At 46.5% G+C, this 27,321-nt stretch overlaps 1 protein-coding gene across 2 annotated transcripts in view; it reads right to left on the reverse strand.

Annotated features, from left to right (window-relative positions):
- Positions 1-27,321, reverse strand: part of B4GALT4 (beta-1,4-galactosyltransferase 4) — a 146,853-nt gene that overhangs the window by 107,186 nt on the left and 12,346 nt on the right. Inside the window, exon 1 of one of the 2 annotated variants that reach the window (XM_082244602.1) lies at positions 7,552-7,630. The exons of the other annotated variant lie outside the window; for it this stretch is intronic. The gene's annotated coding sequence lies outside the window, so the exon portion shown is untranslated. Of the gene's footprint in view, positions 1-7,551; positions 7,631-27,321 lie in introns of those variants that run through there. 2 annotated transcript variants of the gene reach the window in all.

Raw genomic sequence — 27,321 nt, forward strand, 5'->3', positions numbered from 1 at the left:
CATCTCACGGGCAGCAAATTGTTGGCGCTCAAGAAACCATGGATCTAGAAGGTGTTTCACGCCTCCTATTCTACGTTTGCTAGGGGGGTCTCAATATTAATTAGCAAATCATTGCCTTGTGTGGTTGAACATATTCATACGGACCCTCAAGGCAAATATCTCATGGTTGTTTTAATGTTGTGGGGTCAGAGATATATTATTGGCACTGTTTACGTCCTTCCCCACTTCTCAAGTGTGCTACTGTATAGCTTGCAGGAGAAGATCACCCCTTATGGCCCAGCCAAAATATTAATTGGGGAAGATTTTAATGCCATACTTGATCCCACTCTGGATAGACCAATCCCCTAGGCATTTCTCCATGGATCTTCTTGCCTGGGCTCAGGTTTGGCGATGGAAAAATCCTCTAATCAGATCTTATTCCTGTTTCTCAACCTCATAAAAGACTGCCTACCGTATTGACTTAGCTTTTGCTAATCCCGCTGTTTTGGCAGATGCTGTGGATGCAGTGTACCTGCCTAGTGGGTTATCTGATCATGCCCCTTTGGCCCTTACGCTTTTGTCTTCCTCATTCCTGTAACACAGGCTTGTGAAGACTGGGACCACATTGGGTCTCACCCGGAGGTGGGTGACAAAATTCCACCTATTCCCACAGAATACTGGGAGACTAATGTGGAGTCCTCCATTACAGCAAATACATGGGATGCCTTTACGGCATTTACCCGAGATCAGTATATTTCTGCTATAAAGGCGGTCTGCATGGATCAACAGGCCACTACTAATGCCTTACAGGCCTCAATAGATGAGCATGCAGCTCAATATGCGGCTGATTCTTTGGAGGCTAATTTCGATGCTTTACTTCATGCTAAATGAGCCTTACACCTTAACATAACTGAGGTCACGAGGATGGATCTTTAAAGAAACAAACAGAGATTTTTTGAACAGGGGGACCACAATGGCCGCCTGTTAGCCATGATGGCCCACCATGAGCAGCCCCTTACTTTGATCCCTAAATTACCTACCCCATTGGGGGATTTAGTCTGTTCACTGGCTAATATCCTAGAGGCTTTCCACCGGCACTTGGTTGGCTATCGGACGCGGAGCGGGAGGCCCTAGTACACCCCATAACACCTGGGGGGGGGGGTTCTCTTAACCATTGGATCCTTCCCTGCCGGGAAGTCACCGGGACCAGATGGCCTTCCCATTAAATTCTACAAGGCCCATGCTCCTTGCTCCATTCTTGGCTTCCTTGTATTCTCACTTTCTGTCTGAGGGGGCCCTGCCTGACTCCATGAGTCATGCTCATGTAGTCTTAATTTATAAATCACCAAAAGATCCATCCTCTTACTGGCGGCCCTCCAGTTGTTGTGGAACTACAAGTCCCATGAGGCATTGCAAGGCTGACATTTACAAGCATGACTCCCACACGCCGAGGCATGATGGGACATGTAGTTCCTGCAACATCAGGAGGGCCACCAGTTTGATACCCCTGCGTCTTGTGCCTCCTACAGGCCCATTGCCCTTTTAAATGGCGACTTTAAGATTTTGACAAAACTCATTACCAGACGTTTATAGCCCATGCTACTCACAATCGTCGATCTGGATCAAACCGGGTTCATGGCTGCAGAGCCATATATGTGAACTTAAACTACCATTCATGCTTCACATCTTAATGAAAATTCTCGGGTTGTGGCCACATTAGACATAGAAAAGGCTTTTGACACTGTCGAATGGCCCTTTTTGTGGCAAGTGCTCCGCAGAATGGGTTTCCCATTAGTCTTCATTGAATGGTTACAGACTTTATATTAGGCACCCCACCTCTGCGGTCAGATTGGGGGGAGGCCTGTCACTCCCTTTTTCCTTATCCGGGGGTACCTGGCAGGGCTGTCCTCTATCTCCGGCTCTCTTTGCCATCGCTATAGAGCCTAGCTGAGGCCCTCCCCACTTCTCCGAATATCAAAGGGCTGAGAATTGGCTGGCTGGAGGAGAGGGTAGCACTGTACGCGGATGACCGTCTACGGTTTCTAAATGATGCTGGACCTAACCTGCAAGGTGCCTTACAATTATTACTCGTTCTCATCTGTTACTGGCCTTAAAGTTAATTGGACCAAATCCTTACGGTTTCCGAAAGATTATGAAACCCTTTTATGAAAACTTGAAGTACTTGGGAGTGGTGATTTCTCGCCAGGCTTCTGAATTTCTTTCATTCAATTTGACCCCGGTTTTGGGGGATGTGCAGCTGAAGTTGAAGGCATGGGAATCCCTACCATGATCTCTATTGGGGCGCATTAATCTGGTGAAAATGAAAATTCTCCCAAAACTTGCGTATTTGTTTAGACATCCCCCCCCAATGTATCCTTAAATCATTTTTTGCAAGACTCAACCAAATATTCTCTTCCTTTCTAAGAGGGCCAAAAAATCCTGGGTATAAACTGACCACTCTCATGCGTCCCTGTAATAATAGCCACCCAGCTGGTCACAGCCGCGTGGTGGTTGAGTCCAGACCTAAACAACCCTTCCACCTAGCTGGATGCGGCTGTAGTAAACTCCCTGGAAACTCTCAAATTTATTTTATTTAGAGGCCCCCTATAATTTGACTCCTCCAATGCTCACTACCATCCAAGCTTGGGGGGCTGCTCTGAGATGGGAGAATTTCCCCAGGGCAGCAATCTCTCTGAATGTCCCCTGGTGTCTGAACCCCCACCCTCTCTCAGTTCTATAAATTACCAGAACCCATCGTGTGGACTAAATATAAAATTACAGTAAATCAGTTTCACAGATTGTCACTGGCCAGGCATGGTTCAGGGGAGGACTAGACCAGGGGGCAGGGGGGCAATTGCCCCCCGGACCGCTCTGATGCAAGGAGCACCGTCAGGTGTTCTAGGAGCATAAATTTCACATCTAATTTCATTACAACCAATCACACTTTTGAAGGCCCTGGAACACCGGGACAATGGAAATGCCCATTTTGGAAAGCAAACACCCCAACACATAATTTAGGAGGCATGGGCTGCAGATAGGTACTCAGGTACTCTGATGAGCTGCAGATAGGTACTCTGATGGGCTGCAGACAGGTACTCCGCTACACTAATCGGCTTCAGAAAGGTACTCGGGTACTCTGATGGGCTAGAGACAGGTACTCCGGTAATATGATGGGCTGCAGATATGTACTCAGGCACTCTGGGCTGAAGACAGGTACTCAAATGGTCTGCAGATAGGTACTCAGGTACTCTGATGGGCTGCAGATAGGTAATTGGGTAATCTGATGGGCTAGAGACAGGTACTCGGGTAATCTGATGGGCTGCAGATATGTACTCGGGCACTCTGGGCTGAAGACAGGTACTCACATGGTCTGCAGAGAGGTACTCAGGTACTCTATTGGACTGCAGATAGGTACTCGGGTACTCTGATGGGCTACAGAGAGGTACTCGGGTACTCTATTGGACTGCAGATAGGTATTTGGGTACTCTGATGGGCTGCAGATAGGTACTCAGGTACTCTGATGGGCTGCAGAGAGGTACTCGGGTAATCTGATGGGCTACAGAGAGGTACTCGGGTAATCTATTGGACTGCAGATAGGTACTCGGGTAATCTGATGGGTTGCAGAAAGGTACTAGGGTACTCCGATGACAGGTACTCGGGTACTCCGATGACAGGTACTCGGGTACTTTGATGGGCCAGTGAAAGGTCCTCTTTATTGGGGGAGGGGGGGGGGAATCAGTGTGTTTACTGTGCACTGTATGATCGGTAACTAGCTGTTACTGCAATCTCCTCCTCACACAGGATCAGTGTGTGAGGAGGAGAGCCTGGTAACAGCTAGTTACAGGGTTTGTTGACATTCTGTGACCGGCTGTGCTGAGACAGAGACAATTTCATTTCATTTTTGTCACGCAGTATTTGCGCAGCGGTCTTTCAAACGCAATTATTTTTGGAAGAAATACATTTCACTGAATTAAAAAAAAAACTAAACAGTAGTAAAGTTAGCCCAATTTTTTTGTATATTGTGAAGATGAAGTCACGCCGAGTAAATAGATACTTAACATGTTAAGGTTTAAAATTGCGCACACCCGTGGAATGGCAACAAACGTTACTATGAACAGCTCCATAGGCAAGGATTTAAAAATTACCGGTTACCAGTTTAGAGTTACAGAGGAGTGATTTTTTTAGAATTATTGCTCTGAAGATTGCGGGGATACCTCATATGTGTGGTTTGAACACCGTTTTCATTTGCAGGCGCGACTTACGTATCCGTTTTCTTTGGTGAGCGAGATCACGGCGCCGGGGCGCTTTAAAAAAATTTTTTTTAACCGCTTGCTGACTGCCGCACGGCTATATACTGCGGCGGTCAGCCCCTCACAGGCAGAGTGACGTATCGGTACGTCACTAGCCTGGGAGGGTCTGGGGAGCGAGCGCGCGCCGCCGGCGGCGCGCTCCTGCTCCCGCGCGGTCACGGACCCCCCCCGCGCGTGTGACCAGCGGACCCGATGTCCGCCGGCCACTCTGCGATTGGCGGGGGAGAGGGAGAAAGTCAGGCAGCTTGTGTAAACAAGCTGCCTGTCATTCTCCTCGGTGTAAAGACACTGATCACACGGATCTACTATGTAGATCCGTTGATCAGTGTCCTTACAGCTCAAGCCACAGCCAATCACAGTAGAAAGCACGCCCCTAGGGACACACACAGCCCCTCCCTCCCAAATAAAGTTAACCCCTTCACTACCAGTGTATTTTTACAGTAACAGTGCATATGTATAGCACTGATTACTGTAGAAATGTCACTGGTAACCCCAAAAGTGTCAAAAATGTCAGTCAAGGGTCCGATCTGTCTGCCCCAATGTCGCAGTACCGCAAAAAAAAAAAAAATCGCAGATCGCCGCCATTACGCGTTAAAAAAAAAAAACAACAAAAATGACAAAAATCTTTCCCTTTGTTAGTAAACGCGATAACTTTTGCGCAAACCAATCAAAATACGCTTTTTGCGATTTTTTTTACCAAACATAGGTAGCATAAAACAAATTGGCCGAAAATGTTAAAAAATTTTGATTTTTACATTTTTTTGGGGGGGAATTTCATATAAAAAAAATGTGAAAAATATTGTTATTTTTGCAAAATTGACGCTCTTTTTTTGTTTATAGCGCATGATCAAAAAATCGCACAGGTGATCAAATACCACCAAAAGAAAGCTCTGTTTGTGGGAAAAAAAGGACGCCAAATTCGTTTAGGTACAGCGTCGCACGGCCGCGCAATTGTCCGTTAAAGTCACGCAGTGCCGAATCGCAAAATACCCCCTGGTCTTTTAGCAGCCAAATCCTCCGGGGCTTAAGTGGTTAAATCGGTGCCATTAGCAGCCGAGTAAACCGGAAGTGACGTAGTTTCCGGGTTACATGATTGTAAACCCGATCTAAGCTGAATCCGGCTTCTTTCGGGACTCTAACCAGCCCGTTGGACGTGCCGGCTGATATCTCGGATGAGAGACCCCAGGCAGAGGCGCGGAAGGATAATGGCCGAGCGGCTGCTGAGCCGTATTGGTTGTTATCTCCTGAAAGCCAACCGCCGACTCTAAAGAACGGTGCCGGGGTGATGCCTGAAGCTGCATATCATCCCGATACAACCACTTCTCCGAAGCCGACATACAGGTACATCGGTTTGTGTGAAATGGTTAACGATCAAAATCCACTTCCCCGTGTGTGGCCTGTTAGTTGAATGGGTTGTTGACCAGAGATTAATAACTCCCATTGGAAAAGATCAACTGGAAAAGAAAAATAAAATATTTATTAAAATGGAAGATTAGATAATGGAGGGAGTGGCGAGGGGTTAGAACCGCTGTCAGGTTTTTATTGGACGGATAAGGCGCCGTGGTTTAATTGGACACCCACCCCTGAGGGGTACACAAGAGGTCTGTGCAGTATGGTATGATGAACCAATGGGATTTCAATGCTGTCTGTGCCCCTCTATTAGAGATGCTCTCCCTAAAGCCCCGGTCACCCCCTCAGCATTTTGTAGCTGGAAGCTCCAAAACGCTGGAGGAGAAAAAAAAATCAATTATTCTCTCTCTGGTTCACATCTCCACTCCAAATAACCTGAAGTTCAAAAAAGTTCTGGAGCTTTTTTTGGTATCTCAAATCGGCCAGATGTGAGCCTTTTTGGCGTGTTTTTATTCCCATAAAAATGAAAGGAAAAGCGCCATTTGTGCATTTTTGCACGATTTTCTGCTCAAATGAAAACATTTTAAAAATAAAAATGGTAAGAATATATGAATAAATAAATGTAAAACAAAGACAAAAATCATCATAAATAATAAATCAATAAAAACTAAATGAATAATATGTAATAATACATAAATAATTAACCCCTAACCCTATAAAAATATTAAATACATTTTTATTATTATTATCATGTGCGCGCGCATGCATGTCTGTGTATGAGTGCGCGAGTCTGCATGTGTGCACGCGTGAGTGCAAATGTGTATGTGTGCGTGAGTGCCTGTGCGTGCGCGAGTGCCGGTGTGTGCGTGTGTGAGTGTTTGTGTGCGCGTGTCCATGTGTGTGCATGAGTGTGTGCGTGTGCGCGTGAGTGCGTATGTGTGCGCGAGTGTGTGTGCATGATTGTGCATGTGTGCGCGCGAGTGCATATGTGTGTGTGTGTGCGTGAGTGTCTGTGTGTGTGCGCGAGGCTGTGCGCGTGAGTGCATGTGTGTGCGCGTGAGTGCATGTGTGTGTGTGCATGTGTGCGCGCGAGTGCATATGTGTGCGTGAGTGCGTGCGAGTGCGTATGTGTGCGCGAGTGTGTGCATGAGTATGCATGCGTGAATGCATATGTGTGTGTGTGCGTGAGCGCTGTGTGTGCACGTGTGTGTGTGTGTGTGAGTGCGCGTGAGTATGTGTGCGCGCGAGTGCATATGTGTGTTTGTGCGTGTGTCCATGTGTGTGCGTGAGTGCGTATGTGTGCGCGTGTGTGTGTGTGTGTGTGTGCATATGTGTGTGTGAGTGCCTGTGTGTGCACGTGAGTGCGTGTGTGTGCGCACGCGAGTGTGTGTGTGCATGAGTGTGCATACGTGAGTGCATATGTGTGCGTGAGTGCATGTGTGCGCGTGAGTGCATGTGAGTGCGTGCGAGTGCGTGCGTACGCATGCATGGCATAACAAGTAGTTGAGCCTCGGCTTTACAGCCCCCCTTAACCGCACACCTGAACAAGCAGATGCAGCCTTTCAGGGCTGTACACATAATGTGCATTGAAGGGACAGTAGTGCCACCAAAAGCAATCCATTCAAGTGAATGGGGCTGCATTGCACCGGCGTGCAATGCAAGTGTTTGCGACATGACGGGTCGGCATTTTCAGGGTTAAAACAGGCGGTGAGGAAGCAACATATCACCCATCTGAAAAGCGATTTACCGTTGATCGCCTTTTAGAGGGGTGGCAACAATCACTGCGCTTATGAAAGAGCCCTAAAATTGAAAATGTACATGTTGAACAGCGATGCAACTTTTTCTCTATAAATTCACCCCTATAAAGACTTCACAGCAGACAAATATGGGGGCTTAAAGGGTCTCCACTCACCTGCCAAGTGTCATCGTTCCAGGCAGCGGATTTGGGGCTCCTCTGGGTGACAATCAGGCCTCTCTGTGGGGACTTTTCTGGCAGCTCGGAATAACTAGTGACCATCCCTGTGTGCAGAGCGAGCGAGGACTGTGTGAGGAGTGACATTCCTCCTCCTCCTCCCCCTCCTCCTCCTCCCTCCATGTACACAGGGCAGTCTCTGTGCCATGTGGCAGACAGCTTGGGTCGCTGCCTTACCCCACAGGCACAGCAGAGGGGATGCTGGCTGCCCAACTGGGGGGACGGTGCGATGTACGCTGGGGTGACGACACAGCGTGTGTGTGCGATACAAGACGCCGCATTCCACGCGCCTGTCCCAACACGACTGCAGCTTAACAGTTTTTTCCATCAGCTGTTGAGAATTGGGAATGGGACAGACAGGGTCCCCCCCCCCCCCCCTATGTGTGACGGGAAATTTATTCATTTGTGCGTTTTACGTTTTAATCTATCTGCGTCCGTCCGTTTTTCCACAAAACATGTTGAAATCTTCTAGGAATTTTCCTAAGCCCCACAATCCCACCTGTTAAGCCTGGGCTCAGGGCCGACACGGGGTGCCACCAATCAGGGCTGGCCCTACTATGGGTCCCGGTGGGTCCATTGGACCCAGGCAGCACTTGGAGAGGGGTGACAAATTGACTCCCAAGATTTTTTTTTTCCCAGCAGTTTTGTGTCATCAGTTTGCGGCGCGTTACGGGCGACATTTCCCCATCTCATACTGACTCCTGTAGTGCAAACTAGGGATCGATCGATTATCGGCAAAGTCGGTATATCAGGGGCCGATATGCACTTTACCCGATATATTGGAATCAGCCACCTTGGCCAATATTTCGGGGAAGTTCTTGTACCGGAGTGATGGCTGCAGCTAGAGGCATCACCCCGGTACCGGCGTCCATAGCCGACGGTCGGATGTCTTGTAATGACAACCGATGTGGCTGAGAAGCCGCTCGGCTGTCATTACAAGCAGTGGGAAGGGACGTTCCCCCCCCCCTCCCACGGCTCGCCCTGGTCTCCCATCCCACCGGGAGACCCGGGCAACCAGCCTGCACGGCCACCGAAGACCCGATCAAAGCCGCATTCGGCTCTGATCAGGTCTCCATGCAAAAACCCGGAAGTGATGTCATTGGAATCGGCCACCTTGGCCGATATTTCGGGGAAGTTCTTGTACCGGAGTGATATCTGCAGCTAGAGGCATCACCCCGGTACCGGCGTCCATCGCCGACAGTCGGCTGTCTTGTAATGACAACCGATGTGGCTGAGAAGCCGCTCGGCTGTCATTACAAGGAGAGGGAAGGGACGTCCCCCCCTCCCGTGGCTCGCCCTGGTCTCCCATGCCACCGGGAGACCCGGGCAACCAGCCTGCACAGCCGCCCAAGACCCGATCAAAGCTGCATTCAGCTCTGATCGGGTCTCCATGCAAAAACCCGGAAGTGATGTCATGACATCACTTCCGGGTACTCGGCGCCAAATTTAAAAAACATGACAGCATTCAAAACAGCCAAACTTGGCGTTTGAATGATTTTAAGTGCAGAGGAGGGGTTTGGGGTCTTTTAGACCCCCAGATCCCTCCACAAGAGTACCTGTAAAGTAAAAAAAAAATAAAATAAAAACATTTTTATTTCAACCTCCTGCCGACCACCCACCGTAGTATTACTGCGGCAGGGCAGCTCGGCTGCGCAAAACCATGTAGTAATACGTGATTTTGCGCACGAGCCGCACCCCCGCTGTGTCTAAAGCGGTGTCTAAAGCGGGCCACGGGAGGAACGGTGGCAATTGCCATAACCCCAGTATTTAGCGTCAAAGGACCGATGTAAAACTGCGGCTGGCGTTCGGCAACTGGTTAATTGCGCAGCATTTTTTGCATATATTGTTTATGCACTTATGAGATAGTGGAGCGCTCGCAGCAGTCAACCTCAGTTTGGTTGCTCGTGGGATCTATTTATTTCATGAGGAGGCGGAGTGTACCATCAGGGGATGTCCCTTGCATGACCGTGGTGTGCGCAATGACGTCAGACATCAGCGCACTCCCATCTCACGCAGGGCAGGCTGGATCTTCTAGGGAGGTTGGCACAGGAGTGACAGGAGGACTGAGGACAGACAGTGGGTGTTTGGTGGACCGGTCCAGTCGTGAGTTATGGAAGAAGATAACAGTATATTTATATAAAATAATGGATATGGGGGCCTTTTGTTGGGCGTGAGCTGTTTTTTTTTTGGGGGGGGGGGAGCAGCATTTCATTCTTGGACCCAGGCAGCAGAATGTCTTGGGCCAGCCCTGCCACCAATGATGGGAAGCCAACCACTTTTTCCCAAATTGTGTTGAAATCTTCCGGAAAATGACTTGAACCTTTTTTACTGGCACCAATGTATGGCATGTGTCAGTAGGAGTAGCGGCGCACCCCTGCCGTAATTCCCAAGCAGGAAAAAAAAAAAGGATAAGGATGCGTTGACTAAAAATCAACTGATTGCTGCACTTAGAAATCCCTGAATACCAGAAATATAATGTGTTGAAAAAATATATACGAGTGCGCCATCTAGTGATCATACAAAAAATTGCATGTGATGACTTTGTTTGGAAAAATATATCCAGAACATTGACATTAACCACTTCTGGACCGGAAGGATTTGCCCCCTTAATGACCAGGCCATATTTTGCGATTCGGCACTGCGTTACTTTACGGACAATTGCGCGGTCGTGCGATGCTATACCAAAATAAAATTGATGTCCTTTTTTTCCCACGAACAGAGCTTTCCTTTGGTGGTATTTGATCACCTGTGCGATTTTGATTTTTTGCGTTATAAACAAAAAAAAAGAGCGACACTTCTGAAAAAAATTCACATTCTGCAACATTCCCAAAAGAAAAAAAATCTAAATTTTTTAACATTTTAGGCCATTTTGTTTTCTGCTACATCGGTTTGGTAAAAAAAAAAAAAAGAAAAGCGCAATAAGCGTATTTTGATTGCGTTGCGCAAAAGTTATCACGTTTACTAACTACGGGAAAGATTTATGTCATTTTTATTGGTTTTTTTTTTTTTTTTTTACTAGTAATGGCGGCGATCAGCGATTTTTTGCGGGACTGCGTCATTGCGGTGGACAGATCGGACCCCTAACTGACATCTTTGACACTTTTGGGGGGACCAGTGACATTACTACAGTAATCAGTGCTAAAAATATGCACTGTTGCTGTAATAATGACACTGACAGGGAAGGGGCTAACCCAGGGGTGATCAAAGGGTTAATTGTGAGCCTAGGGGAGTGTTTTCTAACTGTGGGGGAGGGACTTGTGAAATGACCATAGAGACATGTCATCCTATATAGAAGAATTACAGGGGCTCTGTGATTATTTCAGAGAGAAGAACAGTCAGCTCTGTTTACAAAAGCAGACCGTTCTTCTCTCTCAGCGGGGAGCGATCGTGGGTGTCCGGCGGCAATCGGGGCCACTGGTCCCATGGATCGGCATCCCCACTGCCTAGTGGGGGTAGGAGCACGTCGGTGGTGGCACGCGCTTGCCCCCAGGAGCGCTCCCGCGGACTGCTGTACAGGTACGACGATTTGCACAGCTGAGCTAGCCTGCCGCAGTATATATGCGACGGGCGGTCGGCAAGCAGTTAACATACGATGTCTCTAAATAACAATGTATAAAGATATGTGAAATGTGTATATAAACACAATATGAAATGTAGCACTGCCCCCTAGAGGACTGCTGAGAATTACGCTTTGTGGATTCCCCTGGGTTACCCTTAGCAACTGACAGTAGATAAACAGCAATGAAAGTTCTTGGCTCAGTCAATCAATCCAGGGGATGTTGGTTTTGTGGTTTTATTGAGAACTGGGATAGGAGAAGGGATGAATGGGATACTCCAACTGACAACTATTCACAATGGTGAGGACAACTGACTTTAGAATGCGGCAAGGCCGCTGCTTCACCTTGCCACTGAAGTGAAGATAGATAAAGTGTTCCTACTTGAATTACTCTTCAGGGTTCTAACTCGGCACCCCCTTTCTCACTTGCGGTGTCTGCTGACACCTGTCCACTGACTCTCCACTGGAGTGGTCCCCTTCCTGGGCAGACCCCTGGCAAGCTTCCCGGTACTCACGGACACTGTTTCTCCCAAGGTTGCTCAGCCTTCAACTCCATTAGTCAGCTTTTCTGGACCTCCTGGCTCAGCTCCACACTCCAGGTTCACCAGGCCGACCGTCTGTGACCACCTTCCACAGCAGCAGAAGGAGAGACAGTCATCACCCTCCTTCTGGGGACTTGGCTTCCCACCCAAAGACCCCCTGCCTCATGTGCTCCTGGCTTTTATACCCTATCCCATGATGCACCACATTCTGTGCCAAACCCATGGGATGGTATCTAAACCTGTGTGTCATTGGTTGGGTTTCCTCCACTGTCCAACATATCTCTTCATTGGATGCAGTGGGGACACTCCCTCAGCCCAAATGAATCAAACATGGAACACATGAGCAGGCCTAACTAATGATCAGGCTCCCCTGATAAGCAGAGATGCCAGGCAGAAATAGGGGACCTCTTTCATATGGTTTGGAAGTGTCCGAAGGTGCAGGAGTTTTGGAAAGGGGTGTGCATGTTAATAGAAGAGAAACTGGCACTTCCGAATATCTGTTCCCCAGATAGATGCTTGTTGGGGAATCTGGGAGAGGAGGATCTTAGGCAATCCCAGAAGGTCCTGTTACAAATCCTATTCTTTTATGCTAAAAAGATGGTAGTGCTCCGATGGAAGAAACCAGAGCCTTCTGGTGTGGGTGGAACTTATCAAGAATGCCTTACCACTGTATAAGTGAACATATTTGGCACGAGGTTGTCCTAAACAATTTGATAAACTGTGGCAAGACTGGGTGGCATCGGTTTCGGGATCTCTTGATGTAGAAGGGGAAGGGTATAATGGACACCTAGTGGGTTGATGGATGGTGGAGGAGGTCTCTCCTGCTCAATGACTCTTGTGATATAATGGAATGTTACTGGTATTTCTCCTATGCTAGAAATGATTGACTTTCATTCTTTACCTGCGTCTATGTCAGGCATGTCCAACCTGCGGCCCGGGGGCCGCATGCGGCCCAGAACCACAGGCAATGCGGCCCACTGCCCCCTGACAAAAAAACAAAACAAAAAAAAGGGGGGGATGTTTATATGCTGTGGCTAAGGGATTGACTCCGTGTTTCTTGTATTTTTGATAGTTGGGTTACTACATTACAGATTGATATGTCCTGTAGGTTTCTTTTGTGTTTTACACTAATAAACTTACCTTTAAAAAAAAGAAAGAAATTTTTTTTTTTTTAATCATCAGAGCTTTTTTTCAGCGGGAACGCGGGGGGAACGTAGTTCCGGCACCTCTAGCACTGAATGTATGTAATGGTAAGGGGTCCTGGGGTGTACTGGATGGTCTATTCAGGCTTTCTTCTAGGGATCTATTGTCACTGAAGGGGATCTATTTTTGCATGGGGGTCTATTGCTGATAAAGGGGGGGGGATCCTATGTTGCTGGCAGGAATCTACTATTGAGGGAGAGGTCTATTGATGTTGACTGCTGGAGGGTCTATTGATGCTGGCTGATGGAGGGTCTATTCATGCTGGGTGCTGGAGGGTCTATTCATGCTGGCTGATGGGAGATCTGTTGTTGCTGGGGTCTATTTTTTCTTGGTTGGTATTGCAGGGAGTCAATTGTTGATAGGGGAGGGGGGTCCATTGTTGTGAGGAGGATATTTTCATGGAGGGGGGGGCTATTGTTGTTGGTGGGGTCTTTTGATAAGAAGGATCTATTGGTGCTGGCAGGGGTCTGTTGCTGCTGGGGGTCTATTTTTGCTTGGTTGGTACTTTTTTTTAAAGGGAGTCAATTGTTGATGGGGGTCTATTGTTTTGAGGAGGATCTGTTGGTGGAGGGGCGGAGGGGACTATTGTTGCTGCATGGGATCTATTTTACTGCTTTTCTTGTTATCATTAACATAGTCCATAAAAATGACTTAGCACCACAAAATGATACTTGGTTCTATATTTTCTAAAAGGGGCTGTACTGGAAGGTGGGTATGGGGTGGAGACAAGGGGTGACTCAGAAGGGGGGAGTTCCTGCACCTATTCTCTAAGAAAAAAAGCCCTGTATATCATACACTAGAATTATTATTGTATTCCAGTTTTGGTACAGTTTAAATGTTTAGATCTTGACACCAGGAAAGTGTCAGCTGGCCTTCCCAGCATATGGGACATGTGATCTTAGTATCCATTTTTTATTATCTCCAGCACTCCCAATTACTTTTTTTCCCCTTTACGTGCAAGTTTTTAGACAAAACACTGCTTTTCCGGTGCCGTCTAGGGATATGTTCGGTTTACAGTGACTGGTGTCCTTCCGCTTTCGGGCTGAAAGGCAATGACGTGAGTGGGCGTTACCGGAAGGGGCGGATGGGTCCATTCAAGCTAACGTCCTTACTAGGGATCGACCGATTATCGGCAAAGCCGATATTTTGAGGGCCGATCTGCACTTTCCCCGATATATCGGAATCGGCCCCCGGAGGTTACCGATATTTCCGATATTTCGGGAAAGTGCTTGTACCGGAGTGATGTCTGCAGCTAGAGGCATCACCCCGATACAGGCATCCATAGCCGATGGTCGGCTGTCTTGTAATGACAACAGATGCGGCTGAGAAGCCGCTCGGCTATCATTACAAGGAGCGGGAGGGGACGTCCCCCCCTCCTCCTGCCGCCTCCCACGAGCAACCATCCTGCACGGCCGCCGAAGAGAAGACCCGATCAAAGCCGATTTCGGCTCTGATCAGGTGTCCATGTAAAAACCCGGAAGTGAGGTCATGACATCACTTCCGGGTACTGGGCGCCAAATTAAAAAAAATGGCAGCATTCAAAACAGCCAAACTTGGGGTTTTGAATGCTTTTATGTGCAGAGGAGGGGTTTGGGGTCTTTTAGTCCCCCAGATCCCTCCTCAAGAGTACCTGTAAAAAAATATATATATATATATATATTTTTAATGTAAGAAAATATCGACCAGTGCCGATATGTGATGACCAAAATATCGGTATCGGCAATTAAAAAACGGTATCGGTCGATCACTAGTCCTTACGGCTTCCTAGCTTTCGGTGGAGTGTCGATGACACGAGCGATTGTCACCGGATGTGACGCACCTAGACCACCAAGCCGGCTCTTGGAACGGATCAGCGTGTGAGTTGCCCACTAACCTGTTGGGCATAGGACTCAGTGATGGCGAACCTTGGCACCCCAGATATTTTGGAACTACATTTCCCATGATGATCATTGCACTCTGCAGTGTAGTTGAGCATCATGGGAAATGTAGTTCCAAAACATCTGGTGTGCCAAGGTTTGCCATCACTGGCATAGGTGAACCCCCTCACTTTTTTTTATAAACGATCCAACCATCAGAAATACTTAGATGAAGGACACAGCAATGAATTTTCCGATGATGTCTGGGAAAAACGGGTTTTAATCAATTTATAATGTATTATTTATTATTACTATTTTTTACATTCCTTTTTGAGACCTGTAAACTCTTGCTGATATTGTGTCTCTTATTAGAAGAAGGTTTTTATTACCATTATTATTTTTATTAACCACTTTTTGACCGCCCGCTGCAGTTATGCTGTAGGTATACGTCGGTCGCGCGCAGGGAGCTAGGGGGCGAGGGCACGCCGCCACACTCCCGCCCCCGCTCGTCAGCGGGGAAGCCGATGCACGGGGCAGGCGGCTCCGATTGCCGCCTGACACCTGCGATTGCTCCCCGCCGAGAGAGAAGGACGGTCAGCTGTTGTAAACACATCTGACCGTTCTTCTCCCTGGAATAATCATAGAGCCCCTGTGATCCTTCTATATAGGATCACAGGTCTCTATGGTCATTTCACAAGCCCTGCCCTCCCCCCCCCACCCCCACAGTTAGAATCACTCCCCTAGGCTCACATTTAACCCCTTGATCACCCACAATGTTAGCCCCTTCCCTGCCAGTGTCATTAGTACAGTAACAGTGCATATTTTTAGCACTGAGTCACTGGTCCCCCCAAAAAAGTGTAAAAAATGTCAGTTTGGGGTCCAATCTGTCCGCAATGTCGTAGTTCCACAAAAGAAAATCACAGATCGCCGCCATTACTAGTAAAAAAAAAAAAAAAAAAAGAAACAATAAAAAAAGGACATAAATCTTTCCCGTAGTTTGTAGACGCGATAACTTTTGCGCAAACCAATCAAAATACGCTTATTGCGATTTTTTTTTTTTGCAAAAATATGTAGCAGAAAACAAATTGGCCTAAAATGTTAAAAAATTTTAATTTTTAATTTTTTTTTTTTGGGAATGTTATATAGCAGAATGTGAAAAATAATGTTTTTTTTTTTAGAATTGTCGCTTTTTTTTGTTTATAGCGCAAAAAAAAAAAAAAAAAAAAAAAAAAAAAAAAAAAATCGCACAGGTGATCAAATACCACCAAAAGAAAGCTCTGTTTGTGAGAAAAAAAAAAGGACATCAATTTTATTTAGTCGCACGACCGCGCAATTGTCCGTTAAAGTAACGCAGTGCCGAATCGCAAAATATGGCCTGGTCATTAAGGGGGCAAATCCTTCCGGTCCAGAAGTGGTTAATATTCTAAAGTGACATATATATATATATATATATATATATATATATATAAGTCTTGACAGAGCATCTTTTTTGCACACTAGCATGTTTTTATGTTGATCGGTTATTTTCCAGACAACCTTTTTCGTGTATTGTGCTTTATTTTCATGGATGTTTGAATATTGTATTTATTGCTGCATTTATCCAATCGGGGGATCCAACACTGTAGCCCACCCCATTGTGGGAGGGACTTGTGATTTGGGGTCTTTAAAGTATGACTATATAAAGATCAGCTGCCCACACTCCAAATCCAGCTCTGAGGAAGAGGGGATACCCCTCGAAACGCATCAAACTTCTTCTGGAGATATCCATTCCACGACTGTCGCTGACCAGCAGGCCATGCCAAGTGGAAACTTTGGTTCATTCACACGTATATTGTCTTGAATTGTCGTCTTAATTTGGGAGTATGATGTAAATATATTTTTTAATAAAACCATTTTTTTACAAAGGGAATGCTGTGGGCGGGTGCGCCCTCTTTCTTTTTTTCTTCCTAAAAGATAGACGTGACCTGATCAGAACTGAACGGTGGACGGATGTGCAAACTGGTGGAACTGGAATGTGTTTTCCCAAGAAATGTGACTGATCTGATTACACCTTGGTCAATTCAAGAAAATATGACAGGAACAACCTGAATTATATTCCCCGGTGGGGACTTCCTGATCTTTTCTTGAGAAGCAACGACTGAAAAAAATTAAATAAAATTGCCTCATGGTAATTACACCGTCAGCATGATTAACCCCTGGATGCCGGCTGCAGGCATTTATGCAGCCCTGGAAAAACAACTTGCTGCATACTTGCCAACTGTCCCGTTTTTGCCGGGACAGTCCCTGCAAATAGGAGCCTGTCCCGGGTAATTTACATTGTCCCGGCAATGCACTTAATTTATAATTACATATTACATTTTTTGTATGGTCACACCTGAGCACATTTGACACTTTAGAATTGCAGAGAATTGTGATGAGAATTTTAAACTTCAGGCAGAAGTAGTGCAGCTGAATGGGAGAATTATTCCAACTCTGCTACTTTGGCCTCAAGTTTAAAATTCCCTTTTCAATTTCCTGTAATTCTCTCTTTATTGAGTAGACCCTATAATCTGATAAGTAGGCGGAGATTAGTTATGTGGAGTGGGCGGAGCTTCAGGGAAGTGGGTGTGGTAAGTAATTGATAGCTGTGCTGCAAAGTGTCCTTGGAATGGTTTTTCAAAATGTTGGCAACTATGCTTGCTGTGCTGAGAGCACCCTTCCTTGCATGGTAGCTGGCTAGTATCGGAAAGCTCCTAATGCATACTAGTGATCAGAAGCTTTCAGATCATGTGACAGCCCAGGGCTGTCTTTAACACAGGGCAAAAGGGGCAGCTGCTCGGGTCCAGTCATTGTTGTGGGGCCCAAGTAGCTGCCCCTTGAGCCCCAAAATAGATAAGTGGATTCAAGAGGGCCCAAGAAAATTTTTGCCCAGGGTCCAATCAATATTAAAGATGGCCCTGTGACAGCCAATCACGGCAATCACATGGTCAGATGATCAGAACTCCCCCCACCGCCTCTCTGCATCTACAACCTCTTAAAGACTTCGGCTCTCACACCTACTCACCAGACCAGAGCAATTTTCACATTTCTGCTATAAGCCTGTTTATTCGGTGATAATTTTGTCATTACTTAACGTAATTGTAAAGTCTAGTTTTTTTTTTTTCTATTAAAATACCAAAATGTTATACTTACCTCCTCTGTGCAGTTAGTTTTGCACAGCACAGCCCGGATCCTCCTCTTCTTGGGTCCCTCTTGGGCTCTCCTGGCCCCCCCCCCCCCATCAAGTGTCCCCACAGCAAGCAGCTTGCTATGGGGGCACCCGAGCCGAGCTGCAGACTCAGACAGAGAGCTGCTGTTCAGCCCCGCCCTCTCTCGCTCCTGATTGGCTGAGTTTGATTGACAGCAGCAGGAGCCAATGGCAATGCTGCTGTGTCTCAGCCAATCAGGAGGGAGTCTAAATAATATTGTCAAACCCGCGCTATGAATACTAGGAAGAAAAAGGCAAAAAGCAGCTGCTGTTCACCCAAAAGGGAAAGTAAATGAATAAATAAATATTACAGCGCTTGCTAATAAATGCATACATAAATATAAAGTGACCAAAGTGCAAGAAATAAAGTGCCAGGTGAATACAAGTCCATATATAAACAAATCTAAAGAATGTGCAAAGATGCAAAAAGTGTATCAAGAATTCATCAGTTAAAAAAAAAAAAAAAAAAAATGAATAATTTTTTTTTCTTTTAAATTCAATAAAAACTCCTCAAAGTAGTCTGTGAATAGTCCAATAACCAGTGCAGTAGTGTTTAAAACTGTATCAGTGCTCCTTCGATTTATTTTTAAATAACGTGCTCATCAGTGCCAAGGTGCCACACTCTCCTCATGTACCCCATACTAACCAGGAATAAAGACCCTCATATGGCGGCATCCCAGAACAATAGCTGCACCGCCCAGCCGTCATTTGACGGTGTTCGGGCAGTAAGCGGTTAATGTATGACATCCAGGCAGCCGCTCCTGGGCAAAGTGACGTAGCCCTACGTTGCTCGCTCAGGAGACCCTAGGGGGTGAGCGCGCGCCACCGTCGGCGTGCTCCCACCCCCGCTCGTTAGCTGGGGAGCCAGCGCGTGTGACCGGCGGCTCTGATGGCCGCCGGCCACTCGCGATCTCCCGCAGCAGAGAGAGAAGGACAGACGGCTGATGTAAACACAACAGTCAGTCATTCTCACTGAAGTGATCACAGAGGCTATGTGATCCTGCTATATAGGATCGCATGTCTCTGTGATTACTTCACAAGCCACGCCCCCTGACAGTTAGAATCACACCCCTAGGGACACATTTAACCCTTTGATCACCAGTACAGTTAACTCTTCCCTGCCAGTGTCATTTTTACAGTAAAAGTGGCATATTTTTAGCACTGATTACTGTAGTAATGTCACTGGTACCCCTAAAAGTGTCAAAAATGTCAGTTAGGGGACCGATCTGTACGGCGCAATGTGGCAAAAAAAAAAAAAAAAATCGCACATCGCAGCCATTACTACTAAAAAAAAAAAAACAATAATAAAAATGACAAAACTTTCCCATAGTTAGTAAACGCAATAACTTTTGCGCAAACCAATCAAAATACACTTACATTACAATTTTTTTTTTTTACCAAAAATATGTAGTAGAAAACAAATTGGCCTAAAATGTTAAAAAAAGTTGATTTTTAATTTTTTTTTATAAAAAAAAAATTGTGAAAAATATTGTTATTTTTTCAAAATGTACGCTTTTTTTTTTTTGTTTATAGCGCAAAAAATAAAAAGTCAAAAATCGCACAGGTAATCAAATACCACCAAAAGAAAGCTCTGTTTGTGTGTGTGTGTGTGGGGGGGGGGGGGGGGAAGGACGTCAATTTCATTTGGGTACAGCGTTGCATGACCGCGCAATTGTCCGTTAAAGTCACACAGTGCCGAATTGCAAAATAGGACCTGGTCATTGAGCAGCCAAATCCTCCGGGGCTAAAGTGGTTAAGTGAAACAATCTCATTGTATATGTGCAATATTGTTGTCAAATGTGATTTCATGTTTTTTAAAACTTTTTTTCAATAAATAAATTGATATTTTAATATTTTCAGTCTAAATTGTGGATATGAAGAAGTATTTTTCTTTTGTCGAAGCACCTTTAAAAGTCCCAGATTCCTTTGCTACAAATTGTGTAGATAAAAGATATGGAATAAGGGTGCCACCTGGTGGTTATATACAGTACTGCAAAACTTAAAGTACATGAAAACCCAATCACCAAAATATTTTATAAGCTTTAATATGGAAATGCTATGATGAAGGCGTAAAGCCGAAACGCGTCAAAAGTTGTCATGTTGTCACCACTATCCATGCTGGAATAAAGAATTTTACTGGGAAGAAGCCTTTTCGTGTGCCGGCTTTATTGATATAACATTTAATATGGAAATATCTTATCAAAAGTCATTTTCCTACTGCTATTAACCGCTTTCGGACCGCCCGCCGCAGAAATACTGCGGCAGGCTGGCCCTCCTGCACAAACAACCGTAGGTATACATTGGTCGTGCGCCTGCAGCTAGGGGACGAGCGCGCTCCGCTGGCAGCGTGCTCCCGCCCCCACTCAGCAGCGGGGACTTGGGATTGGCACCTGGCACCCACGATCGTTCCCCGCTGAGAGAGAACGGTCAGCTGTTGTAATCACAGCTGACCGTTCTCCTCTCTGGAATGATCACAGAGCTCCTGTGATCCTTCTATATAGGAACACAGGTCTCTGTTATCATTTCACAAGCCCTGCCCCCATACAGTTAGAAACACACCCCTAGGTACACATTTAAGCCTTTCATTGCCCCTCGGTTAACCCCTTTCCTGCCAATGGCATTATTACACTAACAGTGCATATTTTTAGCACTGATACTGATTACTGTAATAATGTCACTGGTCCCCCCCAAAAGAGTAAAAAATATCAGTTAGGGGTCCAATCTGCCACAAAGTTGCAGTCCCGCTAAAAATCGCAGATCGCCGCTTCTACTAGTGAAAAAAAAAACAATAAAAATTACATAAATCTTTACCGTAGTTAGTAGACGCGATAACGTTTGCGCAAACCAATCAGAATACGCTTATTGCAATTTTCTTTACCAAAAATATGTAGCAGAATACAAATTGGCCTAAAATGTTAAAAAATTTTGAATTTAATTTTTTTTTTTTTATTGGAAATGTTAAATAGCAGAAAGTGAAAAATACTGTTTTTTTTTTCAGAATTATCGCTCTATTATTATTATTATTATTATTATTATATAGTATTTATATAGCGCCGACAGTTTACGCAGCGCTTTACAACTTGAGGGTAGACAGTACAAATACAATACACTTCAATACAGAAGGAATCAGAGGACCCTGCTCGTTAGGCTCCGTTCACATGTAGGCGTTTTGGGGCGTTTTTGGGAAGTTTTTCTGCTCTAGGATCAGCTCTCAAAACGCCCAACAAGACAAATCCTATTCATTTCAATGGCCCCTGTTCACATCTGAGCGTTTTGACGCTGTAAGCAAAACGCCCAACGCTCAAAAAAGTACATGAGCTTCTTTTTGGGCAGATTACAGGCGTTTTCCATTGGTTTCTATTCAATCTAAAAACGCCTGCACAAAAAACGCCTGTAAAATCGCGGTAAAAAACGCGCGAAAACGCTACGCTCAGGTGTGAATGTAGCCTTAGAGCTTACAAACTAAGAGCTCTATTTTTGTTTATAGCAAAAAAAAAAAAAAAAAAAAAAAAAAAAAAAAAAAAATCGCAGAGGTAATCAAATACCACCAAAAGAAAGCTCTATTTGTGGGGGAAAAAAAAGGACATCAATTTTATTTAGGTACAGAGTCGCATGACCGCGCAATTGTCCATTAATGTAACACAGTGCCGTATCGCAAAAAATGGCCTGGTCATTAAGGGGGCAAATCCTTCCAGTCCAGAAGTGGTTAAATAATCGCCGGTGGTCCCACCATGAAGGCCCCTGTTCACATACTTTAAATAATAATAAACAAGCTGCGCTAAGTGATATGAAAAATGATAATTATATAAATGACTAATCATAAATCGCAATAAAATTATAATAAATGACTGCAATCATATATCACAAACAATGTGAGTTATGTAATATAATTAATGCAATTATATATCACAATGACGTGTCATGCGATAAAAACACAAATGAACAAAAATGCTCAAATAAAAAGTACACTGAAAAATGAACAAAGGTGCACTACATTACATATTTCATAGTATAAGGTGACAACGCTCAGACTGATGACATCATCTCAGGCTAGGTAAAGTCACTGTGCTGGAGCTCAAGAACATCTTTTTATTGATATGAGAAAATGTTGATGTATATTATGATGTATGTCCTAGTGCAGTGTTTTTCAACCACTGTGCCGCGGCACACTAGTGTGCCGTGAGATATTGCCTGGTGTGCCGTGCGAAAAATTCCAATTTCATCCGAAGCTTTGGCAGTTCGCAGAACCGCCTTACTGACCATCTATCATCCGCTCGTGTCCTGTGGCTGCGGCGGCGGCGCTGCTCTCTCTGCCTCTGTCCTGTGTCCTGTGGCTGTGGCGGCGTCGCTGCTCTCTCTGCCTCTGTCTTGTGTCCTGTGGCTGCGGCGGCGGCGCTCTCTCTCTGCGGGGAGCACTGGTTGCTAGGCTAGAGGCCGCTTAGCATCTAGCAACCAGTGACGTCACCCCTTCTGAGCCTCTTCTCCTTCAGGCCGCCGCCCCGCCGCCTCCCAGTCTCCGCCTTTTACAATTTGGCTCCGCCTCCACCCACTTTCAGCACGCACTGCACTGTCTGCAGGTGCGCAGCGTGGGACTCACTGTCACAGAACCTGGAGAAGAAGAAGACTGTGTAAGACAGCACATCGTGGTGGTGACAGGCAGCCTGGGCAACATTATCGGGTAGGAGGACATTGTGGTGTGGTGCTGGGTCTTCAGGATTGAGGCTGGCTCTACATTGTTGCCTGCCCTGATGTTGGAAATTGATGATGAATTTACTGTACAGCAGGTGACGTTGTTTTTTATTTATGGAATTTTTAGCAAAATGCTTTTTCATGATTTATGTGTGTTTATTCAATTTTGGAGGTTATTGGGGATCAGATATTTGGGGGCACCTTTACTATAAAGGGGTTTCAACTCTAATAGGCCCCTGACACATGCCCGTGAGTCACATGATCCCTTCTGGGAGCAAGATGTAGAAATTACATCTTTGTCTTTTTTTCATGAAAAAAGTGTGCCTTTGCACAAAAAAGGTTGAAAAACACTGTGCTTACTAATTCTAAGCACCTGTATATGCGAGTTGGATGCGTTTTACACCGCATCCAATTCATATAACATGTGAGTGTGACCGGCTTTCAATGAAGCTGGTTCGGACATGTCCGGGGCGGCTGCAGGGTAATTTGAAAAGGGTCCTGTGTGGTTTTGGGTCTGGTTGAGGTGTGAATTCAGGAAAAAAATTCACACCTGAACCAGTGAACACAAACGCACAGGACACCGAACTGCAAACCGTAGCCGGACCCGTGTGAACCCAATCTAAAAGAAAAGGCCTCATTGCAGCCGTGCTGATCTCATCATGTTTCCAGCAAAGCCTCGTTAGTGTACAGTCAGAGCCTCTCCCAGGCTGCCAGATGATGGGTGTGATGTCACAGCGTATCCACCCGTTCCCTCGCCTGGATCCTGGAAGTGATCCCCCAGAGGCTCCCCTATGTGCCTACACTGAGGAAGTTCTCACTGCCGCCGATGCCAAGGCTGAGCGCGTCTTCAATGCCACAGTTTGTTCCTGGAATTACTGGCAGAGGCGAAATTTTCCCGTCCAGCTTCAGAGTGAGCTGCAAGGCGTAACTTTCCTCAGCTTTCGTAGACAAACTTGGAATTCTACCCAGGAAATCCGATCCATGAAACTCTGGAAGACACCCTGCTGGCAGCGTAATGCCGAACATGGAGATTACATATTGTTCTGTTCTATCCAAACATGGCACCAGCCAGGGCCAGATTTATGTGTGACTGGTCCTATGGGGCAAAACCATTAAAGTGTACGAAACTCCAACGATGGACTTCTCTTATTTGTTTTTTTGTCTGTTAGATTTACCATTGTAAGTGTTTGGTTAGATCTGCTCCATAAGTGCAAAAAATACCAATTGATCCTGCCGTGAACTGTTAACCTTCTGTGCTCAATGTCCATGCTGTGCCGCCACGTGTACATGTGATGTATTCCCCCGAACACAGGAATATGCCGTATACGCATGCATGTGTTTACACTGATGCACTAAAGCAGTGTTTTTCAACCTGTGTGCCGCGGCACACTGGTGTGCTGTTCCAAAATTACCCCATCTGATCTACAAACTGTGTTGGCCACTCAGTTAAGCCTTGTTGTTACAGCGGTTCTGGTCCGCTGTCTAAAGCTCACTTCCCGCTGCCACAGGCATTTGGGAAGCCGTGCGGGCTGTCCGATCGCATCTTGCCAACCGATGAGGTCATCGGTTGCTAGGGGCGGGTCAAGCGTACGCACAGCTTTCTGGGATGTGCGAGACGCAGGTCCCAGGAGACGCTGGCTGGCGCGCTTTTCCCCGAGGGGAGGTGAAGCAGAGCATGAGGAGAGGAGGAAGAACAGGGAGGAGGCTTTTCAGTGGCTGCATATGAGCTCCTCTGAGCTCCATGAGGTACAGCAATTGTACCTGTAATTTACCTGCATGTTTTTGTTTTCGGTATAATTGCAGGCATGGTGATTGTTTTTTTTTTTTTTAATGCAATATAAATATACATAAGATATGTTGGTTATTATTATTATTATTATTATTGGTGATAGTAACTATATTTCTTTAATGGTAACTGCACTTCTTTTTATTTTGTTTTCCGCTTGCACATTGCTCTGCTGCAGTTTGGCCGCAGTGCAAGTGTAGCGCAGGGTACCCGCGGTTTTCATGTGCATTACCTGCAGTTTCCTATAGACTTCTATTATGTCCCTCATTTTTGGTGTGCTTTCAGAAAATGTAGGACATAATAGAAGTTGATGAGAAACGGCAGGTAACGCACATAAAAAGTGCAGGTACCCTGCGCTACACCTGCAATGCAGCGAGTCATAGTTAAATATACGTTCCGGCTCTGAAATGGTTTATCGGGGTTATGGCTGAAGATATCAGCCATAACCTCAGTATTGTTTTTTTACAGCCCACGGCTGGCTTTCTAATGAAAGGGTTCCAAGCAGCTCATGAGCCACTGGAATGCTTTCAGAAGCAGCGGGAGGGGATGTACCCCCCTCCCACCGGCTCACCCGAGAAGCAATCCAATAGTGCAGCCGGCTAGTCCCAGGGGGCGATGAAAGAGTATATCCTCTTTAATAGCCTCTATGGCCTTGGAGGGCCAGAGCGACGTCATGTTGTTCCGTCCAGTCCAGGCTGCATTTTTGGTTGGTGTGCCTTGAGATTCTTCCAGATTTTAAAGTGTGCCTTGGGTGAAAAAAGTAGTGGTCTCCAAGTTGGGGCCCTTTGCTTGTCATGATCTGTTTCCTGAGGTGCAATTGCTTCCACCGACACCATCAATGAGGCACTAGAACTCCCACTGACACCAACTACGAGGCACTATTCCTCCAACTGACACCAACAGTGGGGCATTATTCCTTTCACTGACACCAACGACGAGGCACTATTCCTCCAATTGCCACCAACAATGAGGCACTCTTTTTCCCACTGACACAAACTATGGTGCACTATTCCTCCCACTGACACGAGCAATGGGGGCACCATTGCTCCCACTGACACCAGCAATGGGGGCACCATTGCTCCCACTGACACCAGCAATGGGGGCACCATTGCTCCCACTGACACCAGCAATGGGGGCACCATTGCTCCCACTGACACCAGCAATGGGGGCACCATTGCTCCCACTGACACCAGCAATGGGGGCACCATTGCTCCCACTGACACCAGCAATGGGGGCACCATTCCTCCCACTGACATCAGCAATGGGGGTACCATTCCTCCCACTGACACCAGCAATGGGGGCACCATTCCTCCCACTGACACCAGCAATGGGGCACCATTCCTCCCACTGACACCAGCAATGGGGGCACCATTCCTCCCACTGACACCAGCAATGGGGGCACCATTTCTCCCACTGACACCAGCAATGGGGCACCATTCCTCACACTGACACCAGCAATGGGGGCACCATTCCTACCACTGACACCAGCAATGGGGGCACCATTCCTACCACTGACACCAGCAATGGGGCACAATTCCTCCCACTGACACCAGCAATAGGGGCACCATTCCTCCCACTGACACCAGCAATGGGGGCACCATTCCTCCCACTGACACCAGCAATGGGGGCACCATTCCTCCCACTGACACCAGCAATGGGGGCACCATTCCTCCCACTGACACCAGCAATGGGGGCACCATTCCTCCCACTGACACCAGCAATGGGGGCACCATTCCTACCACTGACACCAGCAATGGGGGCACCATTCCTCCCACTGACACCAGCAATGGGGCACCATTCCTCCCACTGACACCAGCAATGGGGCACTATTTTTTCTACATACACCAGCGATGGAGCATTATTCCCCCAGTGACATCAATGATTGGGCACTATACCACCTACTGACACTGATTGGGCACTATTCCTCCCACTAACACCAACAATGGTGCACCATTATAGTGGTCAGTGGGAAGAATAGTGCCTTATCATTGGTGTCACTAGGGGGAACAATGGCCCATTGTTGGTGTCACTGGGGGGAATAATGCCGCATCGCTGGTGTCACTGTGGGGAATAATGCCGAATCGCTGGTGTCACTGGGGAGGGGGGGATTGGGGAATAATACTCCATCACTGGTGTCACTGGGGGGAATAATGCTCCATCACTGGTGTCACTGGGGGGATTAATGCTCCATCACTGGTGTCACTGGGGGGGAATATTGCTCCATCGTTCCCATCACCGGGGGGAATAATGCTCCATTGTTGCCATCACCGGGGGAGAATAACGCTCCATCGTTGCAGTCATCGGGGGGAATAATGCTCCATCGTTGCAGTCATCGGGGGGGAATAATGCTCCATCGTTGCAGTCATCGGGGGGGAATAATGCTCCATCGTTGCAGTCACCGGGGGAAATAATGCTCCATCGTTGCAGTCACCGGGGGGAATAATGCTCAATCGTTGCAGTCACCGGGGGAAATAATGCTCCATCGTTGCAGTCACCGGGGGGAATAATGCTCCATCGTGGTTTTCACTGGGGGGGAATATTGCTCCATCCTTGGTGTTAGTGGGGGGGGGGGGGGGTAAATAGTGCTCCAACGATGGGGCACCATGTAATTTACTTACTCCCACTGACCACCAAGCTGGAGACATTTGCTACTCCCACTTGCCACAGTCTGGCCCCACTAAAGTCATAAGGACAGTAGATTGGTCCTTTAAAATTTGGAGACCCCTGATCTAAAGTATAAGCCATTCACTTAGATGGGAGACTGTAGGGGCCTCCCCTAACTCCCCACCCCCAGAATTTTGCACCATTGTTGATGTCACTGTCCAATTTTCTTTAGGATTAAAGTCTGGAGC

This window comes from Pelophylax lessonae (assembly GCF_965119305.1).
Source record: "Pelophylax lessonae genome assembly, chromosome: 2".
Classification (NCBI taxonomy): domain Eukaryota; kingdom Metazoa; phylum Chordata; class Amphibia; order Anura; family Ranidae; genus Pelophylax; species Pelophylax lessonae.